The 13,335-nt window shown below is 34.1% G+C and overlaps 1 pseudogene; it reads right to left on the bottom strand.

Annotated features, from left to right (window-relative positions):
• Positions 1–13,335, bottom strand: part of LOC141728094 (structural maintenance of chromosomes flexible hinge domain-containing protein 1-like) — a 41,449-nt pseudogene that overhangs the window by 12,336 nt on the left and 15,778 nt on the right.

Genomic DNA, 13,335 nt, shown 5'->3' with positions numbered 1-13,335 from the left:
GTTTGTTTTTTATACATACATTTAGGAAAGTTCACATCAAGGAGTTTTATTTTTTTATGTAAAACTGCCTGCCACAGAGCCAACACATTACACATGAGATCAAAACCTACCACAAAACCCCATTGTTTCCTGGAAATTCATCAAATTTGACATGCAAATGCTACTTTTCAGTGCTGAAAACCACGTCTCAACTAGGACATCACAAATTTTGATATAATATGAATCAAACAGAAACACTGAATTAGGAAAAAAGATGGGAATTCTTACCTACAATAGTAAATTTAAATACTTTAGATGGCAGAGGCCTTCCTGCATAAGTGTCTGCATTACTTTCATTCAACACTACTTGCAGTTTCAAGGAGTAGTTACCAAGTTTCTGAAGATTTTCTAAACAGATATAAAAGTACAATTAGAAAGAAAAAAAAAACAAACAAATAAACGGAAGATATTGAATATGCAACTTACCCATTTTTTTAAACCAGTATGGCCACTTGCCTCCATGCTGACTGATATGGGAAATTATTTCTTTATTCTCAGTAGGTGCTGCAAAACAAACACTTAGCTCATGTATTTAAATTTTACACCATAATTCTTAACTTTTTCAAGCATTAGTATCACTTATTATTTAGTATTACTATCACTTCTGGATCTCTAACTAACATCAATTCAGCTTTACAACTAAACACAATGATCACAGCTAAACAAATGAGTTCCCTGTCTAATCCCATTTTAATTAAAACTTGCTAGCCTCAGGCACATTGCACTGAAAGAAGCAGGTTTGTAAAGTTGCATTTCGTTAGCTCTTTGGTAGTACATTCCCTGTAACTGTGAGCACTCTGCACTCCATGCTGGCAATGGATCAAACTGACAAATGACTGTAGCAAAATTGCTTCAATGGGAGCAATGATAAAAATGTGCAGTTGACAGAAAATATTACTGGAAAAAAACCCTCCTGTTTTGCTCCAAATTGTTTTATCTTTATAAACCTCTGTAGAATTAAAACATATACAAAAATATAACACACTGAAACTCTGAGGCAGTTCTAGTGACTGGTTCTATAACCTAAGATAAACACAGAAGTAAGATTTATTGTTGGAAGTGTCAAGAGGTAGTAATACTTTTTATTTTCCAACAAAACACACTTCAGAATATAGAATGTGACTGCAATAAGACTACACTGAACAAAAAGAAATGCAGTAGAAATACAAATTGTTTTATAGCTAAGCAAAACTGTTTCATTACCCTGTCTTTGCACCAAATGGCATACGTAAGATAAATTAAGAGCTGTCAACAAGATTTTATCATTCTCTTACCCTAATTCAAACCCTAATTTTGAACTGAAGCTTGTATAATAAGACTCCCCAGTAAGAGATTAGGTTTCTCATAGCTCAGGTCTCTTGGTAGCCCATACTACAGTTCACCAAGTATTCCACTCCTCAAAAGAGAAGAGAAACTTTTTGTACATTATATTTGCTCTTGGACTTTGTATGGGTGTAACCACATTTCTCTCATTTATACAATTAAGGGTTTGAGTTTTGCTAGGTGTGCTATGCCCAAATCATCACTTATGGGATTTATTCATTGTTCTGATGAAGAAGATGAGGATTACACTACTGATTCTTCAACTGAGTAGAGAAAAACACAAGAAGTAGTAGAAACAGTTAGAAGTACAAATTTCCATCAATGAATGAGTCAGGAGACATGAAAGGTCTGAAGGCAGACTTTTCAGTGATCCTAGGAACGACCCTGACAAAACAGAACAACATAAACACCAGGTCTCTCTCAAGTCCATACTTCCTGGCATCATGATGCCCTATCTTATTAAATTTACAAAACACTGGTGTGTCACACATGCTGATAGGAGACAATTTGATAATCTAGATTAAATGAACAGCTTTTGTTCAATTCCAACCTCTTTATGCCCCAGCACACTATGCTGGACAATGGTCATGCACAGCAGCCGGCTCCCATGAACTAAGTGCCATTAAAATACCACGTGTAGCCTCATGACATATACACTAAACTGAGCTAAGATACTTCTTTTGGTTTCCTTGACATGTACCACTACAATAACCTCAGCACTCATAAAGCTATTTTTACAACTCCTAACAGATAAAGGATTTGGATTTTCTTATGGTGTATGGAAAGAAAGAAGATTTTAGGTTTCTACAAGTTAAATACATTTGACATGTGCAGAATTGGAGTTTTCAGAGAATTTAGTGTTTTAAACAAAACAAAATTTGAGTGATTTCATTTGCATTGGACAGAACACAATTCTTAATAATGCAATGTGAGAGCATCAGGTGAAATACCCACCAAATGGAAACCACAAACGAATAAATTAAAAAAACCCTTGATTTTTTAAAAATTCTGAAGCAAATTTATGTTAGATACTAAACAAGTCTGATCCCCACTTTTATGTATCTCATAAATTGCTACATTACCTACAGAAACATTATCCATTTTACCCATGTTCTTATGCAGGTTAAGTAGAACAGGTTGGAATTGTTAGGCCCTCCTTACTTGTGACAGAAGATGTAAACAAAATACAGCATTTAAGACAATACATGGTATTGAGGCAGTTGTCATTTCATGCAAAGTGGCTTTGAAATGCAACATGAATTGATGGAATATTGTCTAACTACGACATCCATTTATCAAATTCAAGTATGTATTTTAAATATATACATATATTATACAATTGAATACCTTATTATCCATTATGCACTTTAAAAATAATAAAGATACAATTAAATATAATGAAATACTCACAATGCAAAATAACTTTGAGTTCAACAAGAAGTTTCTTTGAACCTCCGTGGCTTGTACCTGGAAGTTTTTGCATTGCTTCTCCTTTTTTATTTAAAATTTCTATTCTTAATGCTCCTGAATTTAAAATGAAAGATGACAGACATTTAAAATATGTTGTAAATTAAAAGTGATCAGAGATTTCTGTATGCTTATCTTTTTAACAAGGGCGCACAATATATTTTTTAATTGGCATTTAATGCTTTCGTATTTGGAAGAAAAAAATATACCTATTGGTGTACCAGCAAATCTTGTTTCATTTGGTAATAACTCATCTCCTTCAGGCCATGTTACTGATAATTTATCAGGAAGTCTAATAGAAAAAAAAAAAGGTGAACATTTTTGCAGTAAGTTAAAATAATAAAGAGCAATTTACCTTTAGTTAAATACACATGAAACTATTTTTGTGGTAGGGAAAAAAATCCAAATCCCAACCTATTTCTTCTTGGTTTTTTTTTTTTTTTTGGTTTCTACTGAAACAGTTGACTGCTATTCCATTTGGGAATAAAACTGAACTTTCTTTGATTCCTGATTAAATACAAGAACTATAATTAGGGACTCCACAATTATGTAATTGTTACTTAGTGCTTACCTTGCCATTTCATCCTCTATGTATTTTTTCACAACTTTGTCAGACACTGTTCTGTCAAGTTTTGAGATTGGAATAATTTTCGTTTCAGCATACAATGCCTGTGGTTCCTGAAATAAAAATTCAGTGCAGTTATAAGTGGCCAGACTTTATAATACATCAGATGAGAAAGACCTCGCAATCAAGAGACTAAACAAGTCAACAAAGACATAATGCAATATGCTAACAAATACTACCTGGTGAAACTACAAGACACTGTTTTAAAATTTGCTGAAACCACAAGGGTTACAAATGGATGCACAATATACTATTGATGTTAACTGTGATACTTTATTCCATACACAAATCTTTATAAATCAGACTGTTCATAATAAATAATAATTTTAATATATTCACATTAAAGCTCAAGTTGAGTATTTCTAGACTGCTGATTGTAAAAAATTACATTAAAGGTATTTACTGTTATTTAAAGTAATTTAATCAGGTCAGATTAAAGATTTAATATCTTTATGCTTAAACATATCTTTATGTTTAAAGATTTAATATCCACACTAGCTGTGTGAATCCTTTCTGTATTTCTTCTTACCAAAGCAATTTGAACCTCTCCCCCAGTGGCAAATATATCCCCATCATGGTCCCCATACAAGTAAAATTTCTCAATGCTTCCATAGAATATTGGATGAGTCTTAGTAGTTTTCACCTATAAGCAGAAGACACCAATTAATTCATTACTCCTGCATCAAATGCACAGTATCTGCCTTTCATAGGGTTTAACTAACTTACCAGCTGTCCAGTTTTGTATATTTTTCCATCCCACTCTATTGCAGCATACATTGTCCAAGGGCTCTGCATTCTTTTGGATAATACATCAGTACGTACAGTTATTCCTTTGAAGACTGTGAATTTTATCTGTTTGTCATATTTTTCATGACAGTCTTTGAGCCACAGAGCAAATTCTCTGTCAATTTTCATTCGCTGCTCCTATAAAGAGATTACAAAATAAGTACATATTAACAATGTACTATAAAATCTGAATCTGACCACATCAGAAGCCTGAACAGTTGTAAGAGTACAGAGATACTGTACTCAAAAGAAAAGCCAAAAAGTCACACACACACAAAAAGAACAAACAGAAAAGAAGAAGAAATATAGGAACAGAAGCAAAGAAAAAAAAAGGATTCTTCAGTCTGACAACTTTTAAAAAGTTGAGGAAAAGTACACTTCAAGTCAAAAAAAAAGTGCTTCCCTGAGCTAGGAAGAGGGTCTTTCCACAAAAATGACATATAACAACTAAATAAAGTAATTGTTCAAGAAAATAAAAGGAAAAATACTGAGTCTTAAGTTTTCAGATTTAAAGATTCAGCTTTACTGCTCACTAAACCAGAGACATGAACAAATAACCAGTAAGCAAAGGTTTCTGTATTACATGCACTGAACTTCACCAAGAAGAAACACTTAACAGAATGCAGTAATTACCTGTCCATTGAAGATTCTCGTGAACAGAGTATTCTTATCCTTTAGTTTCAGCTCCAGATCCATGAAAGTGAGTTTGTTTGTGCTGACCTGGAACTTATCATTGGTAAACAATGCACCAGAAATTCTGTTGTAGCATTCAATTGGTGCCAATCCTCTCTTCTTTGGAGGAGCGCACCAGTCAAAACTTAAAAGGAGAAAGTCATTACAATCCTTTTTCATAAAGAGAGGTTTACATTATAGAAAGAGACTGTACAAACACATCACCACTTACTCTTCCACAGTTGTGTACGGTATTAATCTTCCATTCCAAAAACATTCAAAAATAGGCCTTTTTCCTCTGGCACCTTTTTCTACTAAAAAACAGTCATCGTCATCATCATCATTTAATCCTTGTTTAAAAAAGAAAAAAAAAGAAAGATAGTCTCCTGAATATATTTCCTTAAAAAATTAATGTAATATCAAAACCCACAGCAATTTTAATGAAGTACTATTGTTATTATATTCAGCACAGTAGCAATGCACATTATATCAAGCTCATTACATACAATATTACATTTTTTTCCTGTTTTAGAAATAGCAAGCAGAAAAACTAAGAAAAATTCGAAATGGAAGTTAAATATTACCAAATTCGAAATTTTAAAATTTTGAGTGTTACTTTTTCCTTCGTTTCAACTGATGTTCTTCTAGTATCATGAAATCTCATCCCAATTAACTCAAGATTTGTTTTGTAAAAAAAACAAAAAAAAAGTACAAGGAATTTTAAAACCCCTTGCATTTGAAAACTCACAACTGAGTAAAAGAAATTTTAAACTAAAGACTTCAGACTATATGTTGTCCTTTGCAGTATTTCGATACTATAATCTCTTGAAATCTCTTGAATCTGTATCTCTTGAAATCTCTTGAATCAACTGCTCATATTTTATTACTTTGTTGGAGCAAAGATGCAATCAAGCAAGTGCAAAGTTTCAACTGGAGTACATTCCATTAGAGTTTATAATTTGGGATCAGATGGTGGTACGCCAAAGATCAAGTTTACAGGAATGAGTTACCACAACAGAAAATTCACAACATCTGTTCATCCAAAAGAATGTGAACTTTTCTGTTCTGTCACAACCTAAATCAGGTAATATTTACACTTCAACCTAAAGTTGTTCTGGTTTTTATTTCATTAAAATATTTAGAGTAGTAGGACTGACAATTAGCAAAGCATTTCACTTACTTGATGGAAAACATGGATCATCAGGGTATGTTTCTTTATCATAAAGGAAGGGGTGGTATCGGATGATGCCTTCAACTATACCTTCTTCTTCAACATGTGCCTTGAACTCAAAACTATCTGCTGCAGTATTTATATACAATGTCTGCATGTCATCTTTGATCTCCCTCAGATTGACAATCTTTGGTACTTTTCCCTTTTCAAACATTGAAATCTGGAAAAAAGGAAAATAAGTTGATTTTCCTTAGAGGAAAAGACTTACAGTAATAACCACTTTGACAACTGACTGTTAGCAAAGGAGTTAGTTCCTACACAGCAATGCTAAACAGAATGACCTCAAAAAATTAAACTACATACACATCTTGAATGCTGTATTTTAAAAGGCATGATTACAGAGAAACAGGCACAATATAAATAAGTTGGCATCAAAGAGGACTTTTGACTAACATGTATAAAATCTCTTACCTCAATATCGATGTTGTTGAAAGGGCTTACTTCTTTTGTTGCAGCATTAGCTTCATTTCCTTTTGGTCCATGGATATAATAGTGATAGATATGACTGAAACACATTTCAGAGAAAAACCAAACCAGCAAGTGAAATTTAAAAATTGCACATTATAATTTAAAAAAATCTAAATAAGCTTTTATTTTTATTAAAATATAACTGGTTTGTTGCACTGTTATAAATCAACTCCTTGACAACATATATCTGGTAATAAAGGTTTACTAAAGGAAGTGACTCCTTTTCATTCTTCTCATCTCTGTCATGCACAATCACACTAGGACAAATTTTTGGGTAAAATAACTGGAAACAAATTTGAAAAAAAATGATTAAGTGAAAAAAAAAAACCAATTGTTACATGGCTACAGATCCTTTACATCAAAGGGTCAACTAAAAAAAAACTACTGTAAATTGTTCTGCAGTCTGGAAATCAGAATTAGAGTCACAAATCTTTCCACACTTTGTCTCTGCTATCAGTTTTGTATCAATCATCTAACAGTAACAGAAATATGTAACAAACAATCACTATCCTTACATTATTTACATAAATTTGAATATAGGTAGGAGTCATGGACGTGATCTGCATAATAGAAATAGTTTTTCAGTTGTAAACATTGCTTTCTAATTGGCATTTTTCCTCATTTAACAAATTTCAAAAAATATATGTGGTCAAATAGATAAAATAATTTCATAGAGAAATGCAATTTGAGAAAACTGAGGAACTCAACTCCATTTACTTCAACTTTTCAGCTAGCTAATTCTTCCAACTTCAAAGACTGAATCCTTAAAGCTCTGGGGGATGGTCGGGAGAAAAATGAGATTGTACTAGTCAAGGGGACTGAATGCATGACTAAAGACAAATGCACCTGCAAGTTTACAGCTGCTTGCCTTTGACCTCCACTGCACTAAATGTTCCCCAAAGAGAAATCTTGGTTCCCAGAAAAAGACTCCTCCTGATCTCATTGCTCAGGATTTTATAGTATGTCCAAATTGCTTAGTATTTTGTGTGCATTTCTTCCAGACTTCAAAAGGCAGTCTCCTGGCCTTAAGACATTGTTATTTTAGGGGTTCATCTCCACTTCAAAGCATCCAAAATAATGAGGGCTTGTGCTGCAGCGCATGAAAGTGGAATGAAACTGGTACCCTGTATGTGTGGCAAAAGGCATGGCAGAAGGAAATGGTGAAGTGTTCGGGGGGGGAAAGGGCCATTGCAGCTGAAACAGTGACACGGGACTGTGCAGCACTGGAAGGCTAAGTGAGCGGTTTTACTGTAACAGCTACAGGGCATATATCTGAATAATTGCACCTGGGTTCCATCTCAAACAGAGGCAGCTCTTTCACTTCAAGAGATGGTTGGAAAGAACTAACACACAGCAAAGTGTGAGTGTTCACTGGATGAGCACCTGGAAGCTAATGAGGGATCTAAATTACCCTCTGCAAGTAGATGTACCCTATATTTTCATGAGGTTAAAAATGGCTTCAGTAACAAGTTTTTATGTGCAACACTGAATGATATTTCACATAGTAAGATATTACCTAATTCTTATATTAATCCTCTTTTTAAGTACATCTATTATTATCAGATTATAGGTATCACAAAAATAAAATCATAGTTTGAAAACAAAGTTGTGTAGTTTGCCAGATTTCAAAACTGGTCTAGGCCTTTGTATTTCAGTTTACATTCACAGATGGATCCATCATCATAACAGGTAAGCCCAAACTATTCACTGGTATCTCCAGGCTCTGCAGGCCCACAGATGACATTACAGTACAGAGCAGATAGTGTCATATATCCTTCTCCCTCTTAAACTGGATGAAGAGCAGTACCTTCTTTTGTTGTTGTTTAAAAAGTCAACCAACCAAAAGATCCCCTAAAAGTGTAAATTAGGAGCAAGGCTGTGAGCAAGGTTAGGAGCACGGCTGTGAGCAAAGTAACTGATGAAGTTCTTAGTAACTAGATAAACAATTTCTTACATTAGTAATACACCATTAAATTAATAGGCTACTAAAAATTACAGTGGATATGTATGTAAAAATTACAGTGGATTATGTATTAATCATCAAGTCACATCTTTGGTTGGGGGTGCCCCATTCAGTTGTGTTCATTACTGTAAAATTGGTTAGATAGGGAGGCTAATTGAAGTATTAATGGCCTTAAAAAGAATAAGGCCAATGTCAAAGCACAAAAAAGAAGCATTTCATAATTACTTGACTTTGTTAGTAGCCCACTTTTAAATGAAATCTTTTAAATCACCAACTTACGCCAGCTGCCTTGTCCAAAGATGAAAGTAGTTTTTCAAGTACTGCATGTGATCTGGTTGTACACCTGTAATGACAACTGCTGTGAAACTCTCTTTATCCCTTTCTTATAATATTAGATTATGAAGAAATCTTTCATCATCACTTGTGATGTGAGTAGAATCAGATGGCTACAAAAAAAGTAAAATAATAAGAGCAGGGATGTAAACTGAATTTCCAAATGCCCATCAACTTGAAAGGGATTAAAAAACATAAGAGAAAAGTAATACAGAACACATGATGCTAAGTATCACAAAGGATTAAAGCTTAAAATAAAGGTTTCCAAATTAAAGTCAACAAGCTGAGAATGTGACATCACTAATCCAGTTCATTTTCAACTCACTTTCATCACAGCACCTAAAGTGTGCCGTCTAAAAATGCATTTAATCACACTGAATGTAGTAGCACTGTGTAATATCCATGTTCTCATCCATCGATTGGAAGCATTAAGTGGGCAAGACATTAAGGCCTCTTTAAGAAAACAAAGCCAAAAAAAGTTATTGGCTTTTAAAGGGATAGGCTACTTTCTACAGCAGAAACTCAAGAAGAAGAAACAGTTTTGTTGTAAAAGAAAAAAAGGTGAATCCTCAATTCCAGATGAAATGTCAAGTAGCCTAACAGAAAGAGAGATTCCTCATTCCAGAAACTACTGACTGTCTTTTCCTGAATGGATGCACTTTGCTCTTTTGACAGTTTTCTAAAGTGCAGGAAGACACAGTGGTTGATGTCATGCTTCACACTGGACCAGTGAGTAATCACTTACATTTGGTACATCCAGAAAAAAACCTCTATTTTTAAAACAAAGATTAAGATCTTTCTAGTGAATGCAAACAATTGCTACAACTGGGAAGATATGTTGTAGTCAATGCAGCTACATGCCTTATTTTGCAGGAAAGCAGACAAACCCCACATCACTAAGGCATGAAAGGAGACATGTCCTACCCAATCAGTTAGGTGAAATAGTTAAGGGTGTTCTATCAAGACTTACTTTCCCCAGGGAATCAAAGAGCTCTCCTTAGCTAAAAGGATAATTAAACAATTTTTGAGACTTTTCGTCAAAGAAGACTACATCTCTTTTTCCTGCCCACAGCATAGCCTGGTCTATTCTATGCTAGTGATGGGATTGGCAATAATAAAGAAAAGCCAGAGCTGCTTGGTCCTCATCCCCATGTGATCTGACAAACCTAGAAGCTGCACACTTATGCTGAACAAGTGCCACTTTGTACATCATGGAAGAAATTTACCAAATTTCTTGACCAAAAGAGCCTCCAAAATATCACTGCCAAATTATCTGGCTGCCTTCCCACTACAGATTACAAACTACCATGGCACCTTCCCCTACATTCCTAGCATCTATCTCAGCTAGAAAATAACTATTTACTTCTTTGCAATATTCAACGGTCCAGAGAAATGACTGCAGTGAAGAGAGGTGACTATTACCCATCAAGGAAAGATGACCAGCAGGGATACCATTAATATCACTTCTCTTCAGTGTTATGGCCTTGTTCTAAAGTTTTTTGTTTCACATTAATTACACCTTAATTTCTTTGCAAAAATAACTTCCTTCACCAACTGAATGGCTCAAAGGCTCAATTATTCTTCTCACACTAGTAATCCATTTACAATTTCTACTTCTGCCACAGTATTCTCTTGCTGATGTATGTGCAGTGCAGACCATTTTTCAAGTCTTTAGCGAGATGCATTCACACATTTTATTTCACACCAATATAATGAACTGGCCTAGGTATTTCAATGATTTGCAAAAAAATTCCTAAACCTGGGTTTTAGGAATCTTTTAGGGAAACCTCTATTATCTTCATACCTCACCTCTATTACTTTTCACATCATCTCCTCCCTGTTGGATAGTTACAAGTTATCTTTTTAACTCTAAATAGAATTTTACTTGCATTTTAACACTGTCAATTTAACTTTGATTTTATATTATTACCACAACATTTCAAACAGTTGATTGCACCAGCTTCTTGAACTCTTTAGTAGTACCTATGCATCTCATTCAGCTACTTTCTTCCAACTTATGCGTGCCTTAGTTTGTCTTCTACTTTGTATCATCCAACCTTGCTCTTTAGTATCAAGCAGGGAGGGAAAGCATTTGTACCCTTTACAATAAAGCAGATTTTGTAAGCTTTTATTTTCAGTTTCTATTTTTTGAGTCTGATATTGTAGAGAGAATAAAACCAAAACTGGCAATTCATTTTTTGTTGCAACTCACTGACCCAGAACTGGCACGACAATAACCTTATTTACCTACTGTTCCTTTCTCATCCATATGAAACACCAAGAACACTGACATAACCCACATGATATGGGCTCAAGGTCTGACTACCCTGTCATACACACCACTCATTTTTCCTCCCATCTGCACCCTCAGCTACATCTTGGCCTCTCCCTCCTTGCCCAAAAATGTCCAAAAATCAGTTATTTTCAATCTTCCTCCTTATCTTACAGCTTTTTTACTTAGGCTCTTTTTCTTCATGAAAAGCATCAGGACTGTTGAGTTTAGCTTTCAGCTAAACAGTTCATTTATTTTACAACATGTATGAATATTTATAAAATCAATTGGTTTTGTTGGTCTGCCTGGACTTCTGTCCAGTATACAGGTCAGTCATACGTATTTCTAAACAAGTACAATTTGGTTCCCTAATTTATTCCTTACTGCTTCAGAGAAAATTCATTTTAGTTTCATACGCAACAAAAAAAAATGTTGTGCTTAGAAAAGCATTTTAAAGTATTTTTCTTAACCTGACATGCAAAACTGTAAAGCATTTCTGTCATTTAACCTTAACTGAAAAGAGGAAAAAGCATCACATAAAAAAAGGCATAAATTGTCTTTAGTGTCTTCAAGTTCTTGGTTACTTCCTTTTACACTACAGGGTGCAAATGATTCACTAAGGTGAAGATATCTCCAGATAAGTATTACAGGAATATTACACAGTTAAATCACATTAACCTGGGAAAGGCTTTCATTTATAAATGTGAGAATCTTAAGGCTATTTACCTTTCTGTTTCGAATGAATCCAGTATATATTGCTTCTTTGTTTTTCTCCTTCTTTTCAAAATCCTCTTTAGAAAGGACAAGCTCATGAACATCCTGAGATGCTGCAGGTTTGCTTATCATCTGATTTTATTAAAGAAACAGCATTTAAAAATCAAAATAAGACTTAAAATTAGCATCATAGAATACTTAAATGCTGTGATTAAAAGTTAGGAAGTAACAATCTGATTGTGTGCGAATGTTCTAAAATAAAATTAAAGTCAGACATTGACTTACTCTGGCAGACTGTCCCACGAAGAACACTGCTTGCTTGCCTCCAACTCCAAAATATGAGATATCACTATTTAAACTACGAGGCACTGGCAGAGGGCGTACATATCCTGAGTGATCACTGAGAATAAGAGTGTCTTTAATAAATTTTTTCAAGACAAAAGTAATTAAAAACCCAAAGATACTTTTGATCTAAAGCTTCTACCAAATTCTTCCTCCTAGTATTTTGTTAAAAAATCCTTCGCTTTATACCTTTTAAAACTGCAAGCTTAAAACATATGTGCCTGAAATTCTTGATGTACTCTTTTTAAAAGGATAATGACAGAGTAAGTATTTTCCCAAGTCATCTTATAAAACATTTCTGCCCCTTCTCGCAAACCAAATCTTACTACCTAAAAATGGCTTAAAAAGCAAGCCTGATCTTTCTGACAGCATCCTTTCATAAAAATACTTTTAAGTCAAAGTGGAAAATAGTGCTAACCAACTATTAAACGCAGACTTGGAGAGATAACATATGCTGTCAGTAGTGAAATTCCATGTCTTCTAAGTCACTTTGAGCAGCCTTATCTAGTTTAGGAAAATATTTATTTTTATAACACAGCAGTCCCAAATGAAAATAAGGTGTAGATGGCATCCTACTATAATTTAGACCTCTGTTTCCATAAGTGGTAATCCACAGTTTAAATCTGCATTTTAGGAATACTACATATTTCTGTTACTAAACTTGCCTACAGCAATTTCAAAAAGCAGTGAATTTCTTTACAAGTGACCCAGAATGACTTTTTATGCTCTTATCTCCAGAAGCTTAAAAGACATTGACTTTCTATTTGGAGATGTTTTCAATTCCCCCAGCTATATTATCACTTCCCACAGCCGTATTACTTTTTACACTACCTGTTCATATGACAAATTAGTTATGACTGAGACTGTAATTATCATTTTCACATTTGCGATACTAGACTTAAGGTATTTAAAATATGACCAAAGCTCAAAAACTGTACATAACTGATTTTGTGCAATTTTATACACTAGGATTAAGCCTGGCTGTGCAGGTAGAACATCTCTTGAGAACAGACTCAAAACTGTAAAGTTAATTCATATAAAAAGCAAAACCCACCATAGAACCTCCACTTTCTTTTTTAAATGCAAAACATTTATTTTGT

Source organism: Zonotrichia albicollis, unplaced genomic scaffold (genome assembly GCF_047830755.1).
Source record: "Zonotrichia albicollis isolate bZonAlb1 unplaced genomic scaffold, bZonAlb1.hap1 Scaffold_86, whole genome shotgun sequence".
NCBI classification, from domain to species: Eukaryota; Metazoa; Chordata; class Aves; order Passeriformes; family Passerellidae; genus Zonotrichia; species Zonotrichia albicollis.
Note: the sequence above shows the minus strand (reverse complement) of the source record. Positions and strands in the feature narration are given on the sequence as shown.